Source organism: Eriocheir sinensis, chromosome 14 (genome assembly GCF_024679095.1).
Source record: "Eriocheir sinensis breed Jianghai 21 chromosome 14, ASM2467909v1, whole genome shotgun sequence".
Taxonomy (NCBI): Eukaryota; Metazoa; Arthropoda; class Malacostraca; order Decapoda; family Varunidae; genus Eriocheir; species Eriocheir sinensis.
This window is the reverse complement of record NC_066522.1, coordinates 20,880,784-20,894,918: the sequence shown is the minus strand read 5'-3', so window position 1 is coordinate 20,894,918 and position 14,135 is coordinate 20,880,784. Positions and strand designations below refer to the sequence as shown.

At 46.0% G+C, this 14,135-nt stretch overlaps 1 long non-coding RNA gene across 1 annotated transcript in view; it reads right to left on the bottom strand.

Annotated features, from left to right (window-relative positions):
• LOC126998694 (uncharacterized) overlaps positions 1 to 14,135 on the bottom strand; it is a 112,882-nt gene that overhangs the window by 69,216 nt on the left and 29,531 nt on the right. The window contains exon 2 of the long non-coding RNA XR_007752971.1: positions 7,712 to 7,753. This is a non-coding gene — a long non-coding RNA (uncharacterized LOC126998694). The remainder of the gene's footprint in view (positions 1 to 7,711; positions 7,754 to 14,135) is intronic.

The following is a 14,135-nucleotide window of genomic DNA, read 5'->3' as shown; positions in this document are numbered from 1 at the left end:
CGAAAAATCACACATAATGAATTGGCTCGAGAGAGTACAAACAGTTCCTGGATATGAAAGTATACAAAGGAGTATTAATAATCTTGTTGATATTCACAGAGATTTGCAGTAAGATTTATCAGACATTGGCTCATAATCGAGGATGAATAAATGAGGGGCATGACCTTCCTCTCCCCGCCTCGACGGCAGCAGCAGCGAGCAGTGAAGCGAAGGCCGGCATAATAAACATTAATATCAGTACCGGTGGATCGGTTACGCTCGGTGATTTTCTATTAGCCAGAGTATAATAAAATAGAAAAGCTCCCAGCACAATACACATAAGTAAAAATATTTATTGCAATATTCATACATCGTCCTCGTATATAGAGGAAGTTTATTTGATATTAAACATTCCGTATCTGCACACAAGCCGTATTTACTCGGAAACCGTGTAATAAATACACAGAATGGGCAACAACAGGAAAAATATTTCGTAATATCACTTTAATTGGTGTTCCGGCGTTGTAGTGGACAGCGTGGTGTGCAGGAGCTCACGGGCGTAAAGAGTGGCGTGGCGGCGGCCACTCGGCCCACCTGTCTGTCTGCCTCTGGCAGCCACAGGCTCACCTTTTTTTACGTCCAGCCAATGGCGCCGGTAGGCTTTCTTGGTGGAGCCTGCTGGTCGGGCCCAGTCCGTTATGGCGCAGGGAAGTGCTTTTTTTCAAAGTGGCGTCATCTTGCTTGGCTCCATCCGTTCCCCAGGGCTCATTTTTTTATCCTCTTTAGAAAGTATTTAGAGCCCGGGTTGACAGGTGGTCTTCAGGACAGCATGTGGGTAATCTTAGGCCACTCGGCGATGACTGAAAATTGTCAGCTTGTGGGTGGGACTCGAGCCCGGGTCCTCCAGCACGCCGCGCCCGCACGCCATTTCGATCAGTGCTCGCATAAAAAATAAGCTACTCTGGAAAACTGAACCGAAAGATTAAAAACGAGGTCGCGTCAATCAATGAATTTTTATCAGTCTTTAATTTGACGAAATATAAAAATTTGGTCGTGTCGGAATAAAAAGAAATCATCTTTATTAATAATTATTTTGACGAGTTAGTTTTTAAATCCCAGCTCGACTTGGAGGTAATTAGAGAGCGCGAAGTCAGAGCTAGAGTTAAAATAGTGTTCCTGATGTGAGGACTGATTGGATGGCTGCGTACAAATTGGCGGACACGTGCACCCTATCCTGTGACGCGGGAAGGAGGCGGCGACACGGCGGGGTGGTCAGTGCGCGGGAAGTGGCCGCGGCGTCGTCAGGAGTTAACTTGTTGCCGACATCTGACCGCCGCGACTCTCATCCCCATGCTAATTTGTCTCGTTTTCATTAGTATTTTTTTTGGGGGGTAGAGTGGCTGCATGAGATTATATCTATTTACATACTAATAAGTACTGAGGTGCAGGTTTGCCGTTTTTACTTAGCATAATGTATAAGTGAGCAACGTTAATGAAAGTGATGATGAGACAACGCAGCGGCCTCCACGGGCTTCGGAATCCCTGAAATTAGTCCAAGGCCGCCGATATATACTGTTTAAAATATACTGTTGGAAAATGGATAATATTATTGAATAATTCTCATGAGCATACGAATGAGAAAACCCTTTAATATGCATTGAACAGTATTGGAATAACAGCTCTGAAACCAGCCTGACTAGCTCACAGGGGCGGTAGGCTGGGACGAGGAGGGGATGGGAGGGAAGGGAAGGGAAGGGAAGGGAAGCGAAGGGAAGGGAAGGGAAGGGAAGGGAAGAGGAGGGCAGGGAAGGGAAAGGAAGGGAAGGCCAGGAAGGGAACGGGAGGTGAGGGGAGGGAGGAAGGAAGGGAAGGGTAGGGGAGGGAAGGGAAGGGAAGGGAAGGGGAGGCCAGGGAATGAAAGGGGAGGGGAGGGCAGGGAAGTGAAGGGAAGGGAAGGGAAGGGGAGGGCAGAGAAGGGAAGGGAAGGGAAGGAGAGGGCAGAGAAGGGATGGGAAGGGGAGGCCAGAGAAGGAAAGGGGAGGGGAGGCCAGGGAAGGGAAGGGGAGGGGAAGGCAGGGAAGGGAAGGAGAAGGTAGAGACGGGAAGGGAAGGGGAGGGGAGGCTAGGGAAGGGAAGAGGAGGGGAGGGTAGGGAAAGGAAGGGGAGGGCAGAGAAGGGAAGGAAAGGGGAGAGGAGGCCAGGGCAGGGAAGGGGATAGGAGGGGAGGGCAGGGAAGGGAAGAGTAGGGGGGGCCAGGGAAGGGAAAAGAGTAGAAAGGCACAAGGTGATAAAAGGGTTACAAGACAATATATTTGCCTGCTGGTGACTAAAGAGTTTGCCGCCGTTTTCTCCGTTATATTCAAGGTAAATTTAGTTTATTGTACGGATTAGAGGAGGAGGCAGCCCTTCCCCGACCCTTCTATTTAATCTCGCTGCAGCCTACAGAGAAGCAACACCGTCAAGCTGCTGTGACCTTTTAAGCACACACGGCACAAACTTCAATATAAGAGGAAGGAGGCGGAAATTTTTTTGAGTTCCTTTTATTTGCACTTGAAAGTTTCGTATACGCCGTTTATAGATACGCTCTTCTCTCTGCTACTTACTTTATTATCCCTTAAACATAATATCATTCCTTGCTCCCTGCCTCCTCTAAGCATCATAGTGTATCGGTGATGACTGAAAAATTGGTTCCTCTGAAGTATTACTGTCTCCGCGTCAGAGCGACAAAATTAATACATTCATTATCATGGAAACGTCGTACTTACAGCCTTAAGATCATGACTTAATTAACCTCGACCACACTGCACTTTTTAATTAAACTCACTGGTCTGTCAATGCGGCCCGACTTGGTAAAAGTTGAGTCCCGGAGAGTGAGGTGTGTGTAAGACAGGAAACATTTTATATTCTCCTTTGTTCCTGTACCTCTGCAAACTCAATAATCTAACCCGCTTTCATATTCTGTGCAATCTAACAAAACGCTACATTCACCCCCGTGCCTAAGAAAAATGACTCACTCCTGTAGCTGGCGGCTGTGGGCTGAAGCGGTAAATAAACTTTTGAGACAGATGCATCTCTCCCCTGCGACCTTACAAACTCGTTCCCTCTCCCCACACCAATTTGTCCCCTCTTACCATCACCCCAAAGGCTCTCTTGTAAGTCCCTGGGTGCAGTCTGCCCCTCTCACGCCCCGCGACCTCTTCTTGCCCTCGCCTCCCCCTCTCCCCCTTCCTTGCACCCACCTGCCACCCCACCTCGAACTCCGACCCTCGCCTCGTCCCCAAACACGCCCCGGCCACCTCGCTAGTATGCTTCACGCGTCACTGCGGCCCAAAGCTCCACGCAGACCGGCCGACCCTCCAGTGAACCACCTAATTACGGAAGGCGACGAACCTCACGATGTATCCAGCCGCCACACACGAGAGAGAGGGAAGAGAGGAGGTAGAGGAAGAGGAGGGGGAGGATGGGAGGGATAGAAAGAAGGATGTAAAGGAGGAAGGACGAAGTAAAGGGGAGGATGCGAAGAAAGCAAGCGAATGTGAGCCAGAGAGAGAGAGAGAGAGAGAGAGAGAGAGAGAGAGAGAGAGAGAGAGAGAGAGAGAGAGAGAGAGAGAGAGAGAGAGAGAGAGAGAGAGAGAGAGAGAGAGAGAGAGAGAGAGAGAGAGAGAGAGAGAGAGAGAGAGAGAGAGAGAGAGAGAGAGAGAGAGAGAGAGAGAGAGAGACAAGAGACAGAACAAAAGAGAGTGCGAGAGCGAGAGAGATAGCGAGACACAGAGAGAGAGAGAGAGAGAGAGAGAGAGAGAGAGAGAGAGAGAGAGATGAAAAACAGGTTGCGTGCAGGGAAGAGGGAGTGAAACTGACATGATGGAGGGCTGCTCTGCACAAAGAAATAGAGGAAGTGAAACCTGTCATAGAAGGATAATGGAGAACAAACATGTCAGCGTGAGAGAGAGAGAGAGAGAGAGAGAGAGAGAGAGAGAGAGAGAGAGAGAGAGAGAGAGAGAGAGAGAGAGAGAGAGAGAGAGAGAGAGAGAGAGAGAGAGAGAGAGAGAGAGAGAGAGAGAGAGAGAGAGAGAGAGAGAGAGAGAGAGAGAGAGAGAGAGAGAGAGAGAGAGAGAGAGAGAGAGAGTTACAGATACAGCCACCGCCACCCTTATAATTAGTTTCAGGTAAATATGCGTCTTCCTAACCCTCGGCGCTCGGGGAAATCATGCAAGAGCGGCGATGACACAGTACGCGTCTGGAGGAACCTAATTTGACGGGCGCGAATCAGGTTTAATCTTCGAACTGGCTGCCACTCACTCGCTCACACACACACAACACCTCGCAATGAAATACTCGAGGAAAATTAACATATGAGGACACTCTTCGACGCACACAGACACACACTCACGAACTCTTCCTCTCTCGTCATTTGTGTTCGCGAGTTAAAGTGAAATGTTTCGTCCGGACACCCTCGACTTGTTACTGATTTAATATATTTTTTTTGGCCTTACGACTGTTCCTGGATGTTAATGGCGTTCGATTCCCTTGCCAGTAATCGATACAATGCTATGAATGCCAATGACTTTCCCCCTCCTGCCCTACACGCGGAATGTAAGACTTTAAATGGGTTCCAGGGGTGCAGGTACACACGCAGATATGTGCCACTGGAAAATGAATATGTATTGAGTCATGATATCGAGACGCCGCTAAAAATATACTGAATAATTTATTTAGCATTTTCCTCGATTGTCTTTCGCAGGAGCAGTATTTACGTGGGCATCTTTACTTTTTTTCGCCACTTGGTCTTTCTCCTTTTACCATAAAATGAAACTAAAAAGACAAAACAAAATCAACAGAGTGCTGTTCTCGACATGGTACTGAAAGCCTCGCTGCAGAATTATAGCCAAGACGAGCCCCAGTCTTGCTCTAATTACACTTGCAAGGATTTTCCAGTTCATTGACGTTATGCTAATCAACCAGTAATTACAAAGCACTTCCTGTTGACTCAATTGAAAAACTAATGTGGGCAGCAAGTTCCGGACCACCGGTGAAGCGTCTTCCGATCGTTGAGACTTAATGAGAACGGTCGGGAAACTGTTAACAGTATTATTTGGAACACCAATATATATATATATATATATATATATATATATATATATATATATATATATATATATATATATATATATATATATATATATATATATATATATATATATATATATATATATATATATATATATATATATATATATATATATATATATATATATATATATATATATATATATATATATATATATATATATATATATATATATATATATATATTATGATTTTACATAACGATAGACTGCTTCGTGTTCATCTGGTAACGAGGTCTCCACATACTATGAAGTTGAAATTTAATATGTAGCATACTGAATATTCACAGGACATTATGAGACATTATTGCTATCACGGACATTACTGACAGCATCGTTAGCAGCGCGCTCCTCATCACCAGTCTCTGCGGCGCCTGAAACATTGCCGTCACTTACTCTGTGTGTGTGTGTGTGTGTGTGTGTGTGTGTCAGAGAGAGAGAGAGAGAGAGAGAGAGAGAGAGAGAGAGAGAGAGAGAGAGAGAGAGAGAGAGAGAGAGAGAGAGAGAGAGAGAGAGAGAGAGAGAGAGAGAGAGAGAGAGAGAGAGAGAGAGAGAGAGAGAGAGAGAGAGAGAGAGAGAGAGAGAGAGAGAGAGAGAGAGAGAGAGAGAGAGAGAGAGAGAGAGAGACAGAGAAGAGAAGAGGAGAGAGAATTCATCCAATGCTATCAATTTCTCCATTCCTATATCCACCCAAGCATCCAACCAGCCAACGAGACACAGACAAACACAGCGAAAGCAACAACAACAACAACAACAACAACAACAACAACAACAACAACAACAACAACAGCAACAACAACAAACCCGCACAGCCTCGCAAACAAACAAACGAGTCTCTCCCAGCCAGTCCCTCGTTTTACTCCGCCGAAAGAAAGTCAAGAAGAGGAAGAAAAATAAAACGAAAGGAAAGAGAGAAAGGAGGAAAGAAAGAAAGGACGGAAAGAAACATAAGAACCCACTTCGTACACACGTTTTCAACCAATTTCTTTGTGGACTAATTTTCAAGAGCGACTTTGTGACATAATCCTCTTAAAAGTCTGCTCCTAAAGGTGGCATGACTTGGCGGAGGCAAAGAGTGCCAAAATATACCATTGGAGAGCACTTGAAGAAGGGAGATAAGGAGAGAGGGAAGGAGGGAGGGAGGGAGAGAGGGATGCTGGTAGGGAAGGGGTATGAGAGAAGTAGGAAGGGAGGTAGGTAAGGAGAGGGCAAGAGGAAGGGAGGTAGGGAGGAAGGTAAAGACAGAGCATGAAGAGAAGGATGGAGGGAGGAAGGTATGAACGAGGCATGAGCGAGAGAGGGAGGGAGGAGGGAGAGAGGACGGAGGGATGGAGAGAGGAAGGAAGGGACAGGGGAGGCATGATGGGAGGGGGCAGGGAAGGGAACGTTGCCTGACTTCTGCTACAGAGGCGAAGAGAAGGCGAGCGAGATAATTTGTGTGTTTCGTCCTGCGCTTTCCCCTTGCACGAGGAGGATGCGTGATGCTGTGCGATGCTTCCCCGCCGCTCGAGGTCACGGGAGGCAAAAAGGCTACAGATGAGGGCGGCTTGGCGGTGCGGGGAGATGCATGCCTCAATCCCCTTTGTTACGCGTCCACCGTAGTTCTGACGGTGTACACATGAACTTGCATATAAATTCATCCCTCGTGCTTGTTATATGTCTTGAAATTTGTATCTGTAAGGGGCGAACCGGAATGGATGAGGCCAAGGAGGCGCCCATTAAGCTCGTGGATTCAAAAGTCGATGGATGATGTGTGAGTTGCAGAGGATCGGAAGAGGGCCTGAATGAAGACCTACTCAGTGGAACCTTCGAGTCCTGTCATAAGGTGAGTGAAGTAATGCGCTCCCTCCTGTATATATTCTAGCTCAATAATAATGATGATGATAATGATGGTGATAATGATGGTGATGATGATACAGAGCTTTTAATCTTTTGGGTTGAAGAAAAACAATATTAGGCCACTTTCATATATTGAGGTCAGAACGTCATCAGTTAGTCCACACACACCTTCCCAACAAGTGCGGCTGAGTTATCGCCGCATTAATTTCCATCCTTTTCCGCTTTTTTCTCCTTCGCCTGGACGCGGAATGACGTTAACGTTCAACAAATTTTAACTGCACCATAAAAAAAAGTTTCATTCCGGTAACTTTCCGCTCGCCAGTCGTGCCTAAGGCGAACCCTCCTCGCATGCACATTTCCTCCAAACTAAAGTCATCGCCGCGCCGACCAGAAAAAAAGTGTACTAGAAACAGCGATGAGTTCCTAATGCGACACACACACACACACACACACACACACACACACACACACACACACACACACACACTGCACTGCAAACCTCATTATATGTTATTATACACCATTCAAAAGTCAACACATCCCACATTATGCTCGTAAATGATTCCGAATACAAATGAAAAACAAAATCCATCGAGTATAATAATCAACAGCTGACCATTACTAAATTAACCATAAGAGGATGCCTGGACTACGGAGACAGCCAGACGATCTCAAGAGGAACAACGTAAACAACAATAATGTTTTCTTTAAGTGCCGGTCTACTGTTGATGCATGTACATTGTGACTATGACTATAACATGACTTACTTGCTCATGACGCCAGGCTCGGTGGTGATCAGCGCCACACACCTGAAAAAAAGAAGAAAAAAAGGTGACTCACACGTCTATTAACCCTTTCACACACATTAAAGAGCAAGCGCAAAATCCTGCATGATGCTTAGTGCCATTCTCAAGCGACACAACGCACGGAGGCACTTTGCGACGAAAAAATCCTTCAACTGTAAGAGGATGCAAAAAACAACAGCGTTACGAGCGAGCTGAAGCTGTGACTGGATCATGCCAGATCTGTCGCCTGAGAACCACTTTCCCTGCTGGTAAGAACGTGCTGCCTCCCCTCTTAAGGCCGTCTTCCCCCTCACGACCCTGTTTACCTTCTTCCCCGAGTCTGGCGGGTGAGGGAGAAGAGGAGACAGACTAAAGACGAGGTGCCGCGAGAGACGCATAGGGTTAACGGGGTACAAGAGACTGGCGTTCAAGTATTCATGCCTGCAGTTTATTATTTTAGCACGACTTAGGCAGGAAACGTAATGCGAAGGTAGGTTCACGTCAGAAAATGGAGGAGCTCATTATCCTTGGACTGTGTGAAGGCAGAACAGGGAGTGCGATAATCATATGAAGAGAAAAAGAGTTCATGCCTGGTTCTTATTATTTCAGCACAACATAGGCAGGAAACCGTAATGCGAAGGTAGGTTCACGTCAGACAATGCAAGAGCTTATTATCCTTGGACAGTGTGAAGGCCAAACAGTAAGTGCGTTGGTAATATCAAGAGAAAACGAGATATTCATGACTGGAGTTTATTATTTCAGCGAGACGTGGGCTGGAAACTGTAATGCCCAGGTCAGGTCGGGGGGGTTCACGTCAGACAATGCAGGAGCTCATTATCCTTGGAGTGTGTGAAGGCCAAACAGTGAGTGCGTTGGTGATATTATGAAGAGAAAACGAGAACACAGTGGCAACGAAGCAGTTTTGAATGCAAATTAGCGCAGACCAGACTTAAAAATGGTGTTTTGTCTCTGCCATGGTTGACTTAATGGTCAGCTAAAATAAATGACAAAAAGATCCGGATAGCAGCAAGACAGACAGACAGACAGACAGCTAGTCATGTGCAGGATTCAGAGGACGGACAAACAAACAGAGACAGACCGATGGAAGGGGGAGGTAGCTTGTCAAGTGGATGGATGAAAAAAAGAAGAAAAAACAGACCAACGAACAGACAGACAGACAGAGATCGGCCGAAGCAGCTTGTCACGTGGAAGGACTAAAAACAGGAAGAACGGATAAAAAGGAACATTCACACAGGGGCAGACGGAAAAATACAGACCCAGAGAGACATACAAGTAAAAAGAGATAAATGAAATGACGGACAGATGGAGAGACGGCAGATTACTTACAGGAGAAAAAGATGAAGAGACGGACAACCAGATCGAGGCAGGACACGTGCAGTGGTAAAAGACCCTGACATGTAAACAGACAGACAGAGACAAAAGGCCACGTGCAAGACTTTAAAAAGCGTGGAAGGCACGTGCTCACGGCCGGACCAATTACAAGCTCTTGAGAACATTTCAGGCGTATTTATGGTCAAAGCGAGTCTAATGGACGCCTCGAAAAATACATTCTCGCCCCCCAAAATATTATAAACACGACACTAAATGCGAGACCTTGAACTGTTGTCGCTGCAGCGCTTCCCTGAAAAGTCTTTATGCTTCTCTAACAACCACGAAATTCAGCTTACATAATTTGCACTCCTTTTTTTTTCCTCTCTTTCCTTCCTTCCTTCCTTGGCAAAACTGTCTGCCTGCATGAAGCCTTTGAGCGGCGAACACGGAGAGAAAAAGAGTGTTAAGATTCTAAATGAGGAGACTCGTGTTATTTACGGACAGACAACAACATAAAAAACATCTCAATTACTAAATGGAAAAGTAACAATACAGCCTAAAAAGCTAAGAAACAAAAAAACATACGCTTGACCCTTTGACCTCTGCCCCCACTCGTCTCTTTTTTATATTTTTCTGAGATTTCTTCACCAACTGCCATCCTCCTCCTCCTCCTCGTCGTCAACCTTCCTTTCTGCTGACCGCTGTAACCCACGACATCTTTCCATCCTTTCATTAATCCTCAACTCACAGCTCCCTCGCCGCGCCCTTTGATGTCTGGCGGCCGCCCTGCTGCCTGCCAGAGGGATTCAAGTTGTAATTTCTTTTCACGTTGCTTGTCGCGCGAGATGAAGCTGCTGGCCAGGAATGTGTTTACAAGATGTGTCTGTGCAAGATTCCACCGCCGAGGAAAATAGAACTGGCCAACAATCGAATATCCAGGAAGAAAATGTGGCCGCTGAACTTCCTTCTTACAAAATGCCTCAACCCTCCCCCCTCGACACCCTCCCCTCCCCCTCTACACATACAACCAACCCCCCCCTCCACGATAACCAGGATCCAATTACCTCCACAAGAACATAGGAGTGGATAAAGTTGGTGGTAAAAAAAAAATTGTAACCTTCTCCAATAATATGTTGAGGTCATTTTCTCTTATCCTTTCCAAACGGTATTTCCTTTCAGGTATTACTGGAGGAGAGGAAGAATATGAAGGCGACCCCTTTAATATAGTTCCCCCCTTGAGCTAGATTCGGCGTCGGCTGCGTCACGAGACAAGGGGAAAAAAGGGAGCCAGAGGGTAATATGAAAGGTGATACGTTACCTTAAAGAGAGACAGAGAGAAAGGGAGGGAGAGGGGGGAGGAGAGAGAGAGAGAGAGAGAGAGAGAGAGAGAGAGAGAGAGAGAGAGAGAGAGAGAGAGAGAGAGAGAGAGAGAGAGAGAGAGAGAGAGAGAGAGAGAGAGAGAGAGAGAGAGAGAGAGAGAGAGAGAGAGAGAGAGAGAGAGAGAGAGAGAGAAACATACCCCGTCGCAGACAGAACAAATACAAGGAATCGAACAAAGAGAAAAAAAAATAACGAAAAGGGAAGAATGAAAAGAAAAACGAACAAATCAGAAAAAAAACATACCAATAAAACAAGAAAAACAACAACACAACAAAGCAGAAAAAAAGAGAAAATAAAGCAAATCAATACAAAATAAAACAAGAAAGAAAATATTGAAAGTGGAAATGAAATGAAAACAAAGCCATAAATAAACAAAGAGAGAATAATAAAATCCGAGAAAGAAGAAGAGAAAAAAAAACCAAATGAAATACCGACAAAACCATATTAGTCGAGGGGTGAAAGAAGGAGGAGGAGGAGGAGGAGGAGGAAGTAGTATAAGCCTGAAGAGAAGACTGAGAAGACTGACCATTATGAACGGCTGGTGGTGGTGGTGCTGAGGCGGGAAAAGGTGAGGGCGTGAGGAAGAGAGATGATTGCAGGTGATGAATGATTACTATAGGGGGAGTTGATTAAAGGTAGGGGAGCCAGGTGCGAGAGAGAGAGAGAGAGAGAGAGAGAGAGAGAGAGAGAGAGAGAGAGAGAGAGAGAGAGAGAGAGAGAGAGAGAGAGAGAGAGACAGAGATAGAGAGAGAGAGAGAGAGAGAGAGAGAGAGAGAGAGAGAGAGAGAGAGAGAGAGAGAGAGAGAGAGAGAGAGAGAGAGAGAGAGAGAGAGAGAGAGAGAGAGAGAGAGAGAGAGAGAGAAACACAGACAAAGAAACAAGCTAACAAAAGAGACAAAGAAAGATAAACAAACGCCCAGACTCGTAGACAACTTATCAGAAGCAAACAAAAACAAACAATAACAGACAGACAGACAAATAAACACAGATCACAGACATAAAACCCACCCACACTACCCCCACACCCCATCCCAAAACACCGACCTCCACTATAAATAAAATTAGTACGCGCAACCAACGGGGTGGGGCCATCCAAGGGACCCTTAAGAGAGCCTACCGGCGTTACGGGCAGCGCCTAAAAAGATAATAAATAAAAATGAAAATAAGGAACTAGATGAATATTGTCAGTTTAGGGAAGTGGGCGAGGATAGCAAGGTGGTGGTGGTGGTGGTGGAGGGGGGGGGGGTGTTGGTGGTGGCCTGGGTAGTCCTTTAAGCCACGCCTACGAGAAATACCGCGGGAGTCTGCTCGATAATCTAATCCCTATAACGCAATTACGCAAATCCGAACGAAGGTGAGGTCATGGCCGGAGGGGGTGCATGAGGCGTGGGATGGGCACACGTGAGGAGGAGAGGGAGGAGGAGGAGGAGGAGGAGGAGGAGAAGGGAGTGAGGCGAAGACGATAAACGAGGGAATGAGAAAAGATATGAAGAGAGAGGAGGAGCAAGAGAAGGACGATAAGGATAAATAGTAGAAAGAGGTGAAGGAGGTAGAGGAGGAAAAGATTATGAAGAGGAGGAGTAGGAGAAGGAGGAAACAGCGGTGGTAGTTGAGAAAAAGGATAAGGATGAGGAGAAGGAGTAGAAACAAGGAGGAGGAGGAGGAAGGTGGAGAAGAACAGGAGGAAGAGTAAGAGAGGGAGAGTAAATAGGAACAGTAGAATGACGAAGAGAGTAAAAGGAGAAAGGGAAGAGTAAGGAAGAGCAAAAGAGGAAGAGGGGGAGGAGGAGGAGGAGGAGGAGGACGAAGAAAGTAAAAGGAGATAAAGAAAGAGTAGAAAAGAACAACTGAGGAAAAGGAGGGTTGAGAGGAATAAGAGAGGAGGAAGAGGAAGAGGAAGAAGAGGAGGAAGAGGAAGAAGAGGAGGAGGAGGAGGAGGAAGACTGACAGTGAAAGGAGATAGGAGCTGCAGCCACTTAGACGCGATAATTTGGGTCTGTCCCGGAGGGAAGACTGACACTGGGGAGGGAGAGAGGAAGGAAGGGAGATAGGGAGGGAAGGAGAAAGAAGAGGAGAAAGGATGGAGGGGACGGAGGAAGGGAAGGAGGAAGGGGGAAAGAGGGAAGAGGGAAAGATGGGAGAGGAAGGATGGAAGGGAAGAAGAAAGAGAGGAAAGAGGAAGGGTGAGAAGGAGAAAAAAGGGAGGGAGGGAGAGACGAAGGAAAGAAAGAAGAGAAAGGAATGAGGGGAGGAAGAAGAGACGGAAGAAGGGTTGGAACGAGAAAAAAGAAAGGGAGGGAAGGAGGAAGAAAAGAAAAAGAAGAAAGGATGGAGGAGACGAAGGAAGGGAAGAATAGGAAAATGAAATGGGGAAGAGAGAGAGAGAGGAAAGAGGGAAAGGAGGAGGAAGAGGTAACAGAAGAGGGAGGGACTTGAAAGGAAGGTGGGGGAAGGGAGAAGGAAAGAGGGAAAGAAGAGTAGGAGGTAACAAAGAAGGGAGGAAGTTAATAAAGATGGAAGGGAAGGGAGGAGCGAATGGAGGGGAGGAAAGGAGAACGTGAGTGAGAGAGTAAGGGATAGAGGGAGGGAATGAGGGAGAGTGTGAGGGAGGGAGGGACTGGGGAACTGGTTGAGGTAGCTACTGTCCTTCCCCACCCACCCCACGGCGCGGTGAGGAAGATAAAGTGGGTCAACCTGAATCTTTTTAGTTCGTTTTTTTTTCTTAGGTTAGCTTAGAACTTTTTCAAGCAATGCGGCGCGAAGGAATGAAGATGAAGTGGTGCTTGCTTTTAATGCACCAGTCTTCATACTAAGGATAAGCATACGATTATAATAACTTCTCTGCATCGTGGTTCAGCATCGTTTGGAACCCACTGAATTTTCTTGCTTTCCTCGTCTTGTATGTAATGTCACGAAACTAGTAATTACAGCTTTTCTCCTATAATTTTTACGTCATTTTTTCTGGGTCAGTCTGTGCAAGAGCATGAAAGCAAAAACGGTGAGTGGACGGCAAACGAGGCTGCAGCACACTGAATGAGGAGGAAGAATTATGTTTCCATCCTTCACGGAAATAATGTTAAATTCTCTGACCCGTTTTCATCTGGACATATACAATTTTGGGATTATGTTACGAGCTGGATTTAGGCCGGAAATATCCATGTCTAATCCGTTCCCCAGTGCTGTACAGGGACAAAACATTGCAAGGGGAGTTTTGATTCAGATAAATAAAAAAACTATCTCATATGTAGCATCATGATAATCAACAATCACTAAATTTGAAGCGAGAGAAAAAGTCCACACTAAAATATAGTGAAGGAGAACGATGGAAACCCTTTCATTACCCAGCGAATTTCCTGGTGATAAGAGCGACGACAAAGTTATCCTAAAAGAAGTGAGAGGAGACAGTATGTTAAAAATGCAACTGCACTTTCAAAGCTTGTTTTCTTCATGAAGCCATTTGGCGTTCACTCAGCACAGGTGACTGGCAGTGTGGCAAATTAATATTCGTTCCTTTACTGCGGGTACGAGTACAACATGTCAGCTGAAGAAGTAATTGACTTGTACTGGTTGATGACTGCGTACGGGTTATTGGGTTGGGGGCTAATGCTTCCCGGCATGCCAGATAAAGTTTCATTATACTTATTGATGATCTCAGACTGATCAGAGAGAAACCGACATTAGTCACGCAGGAGGG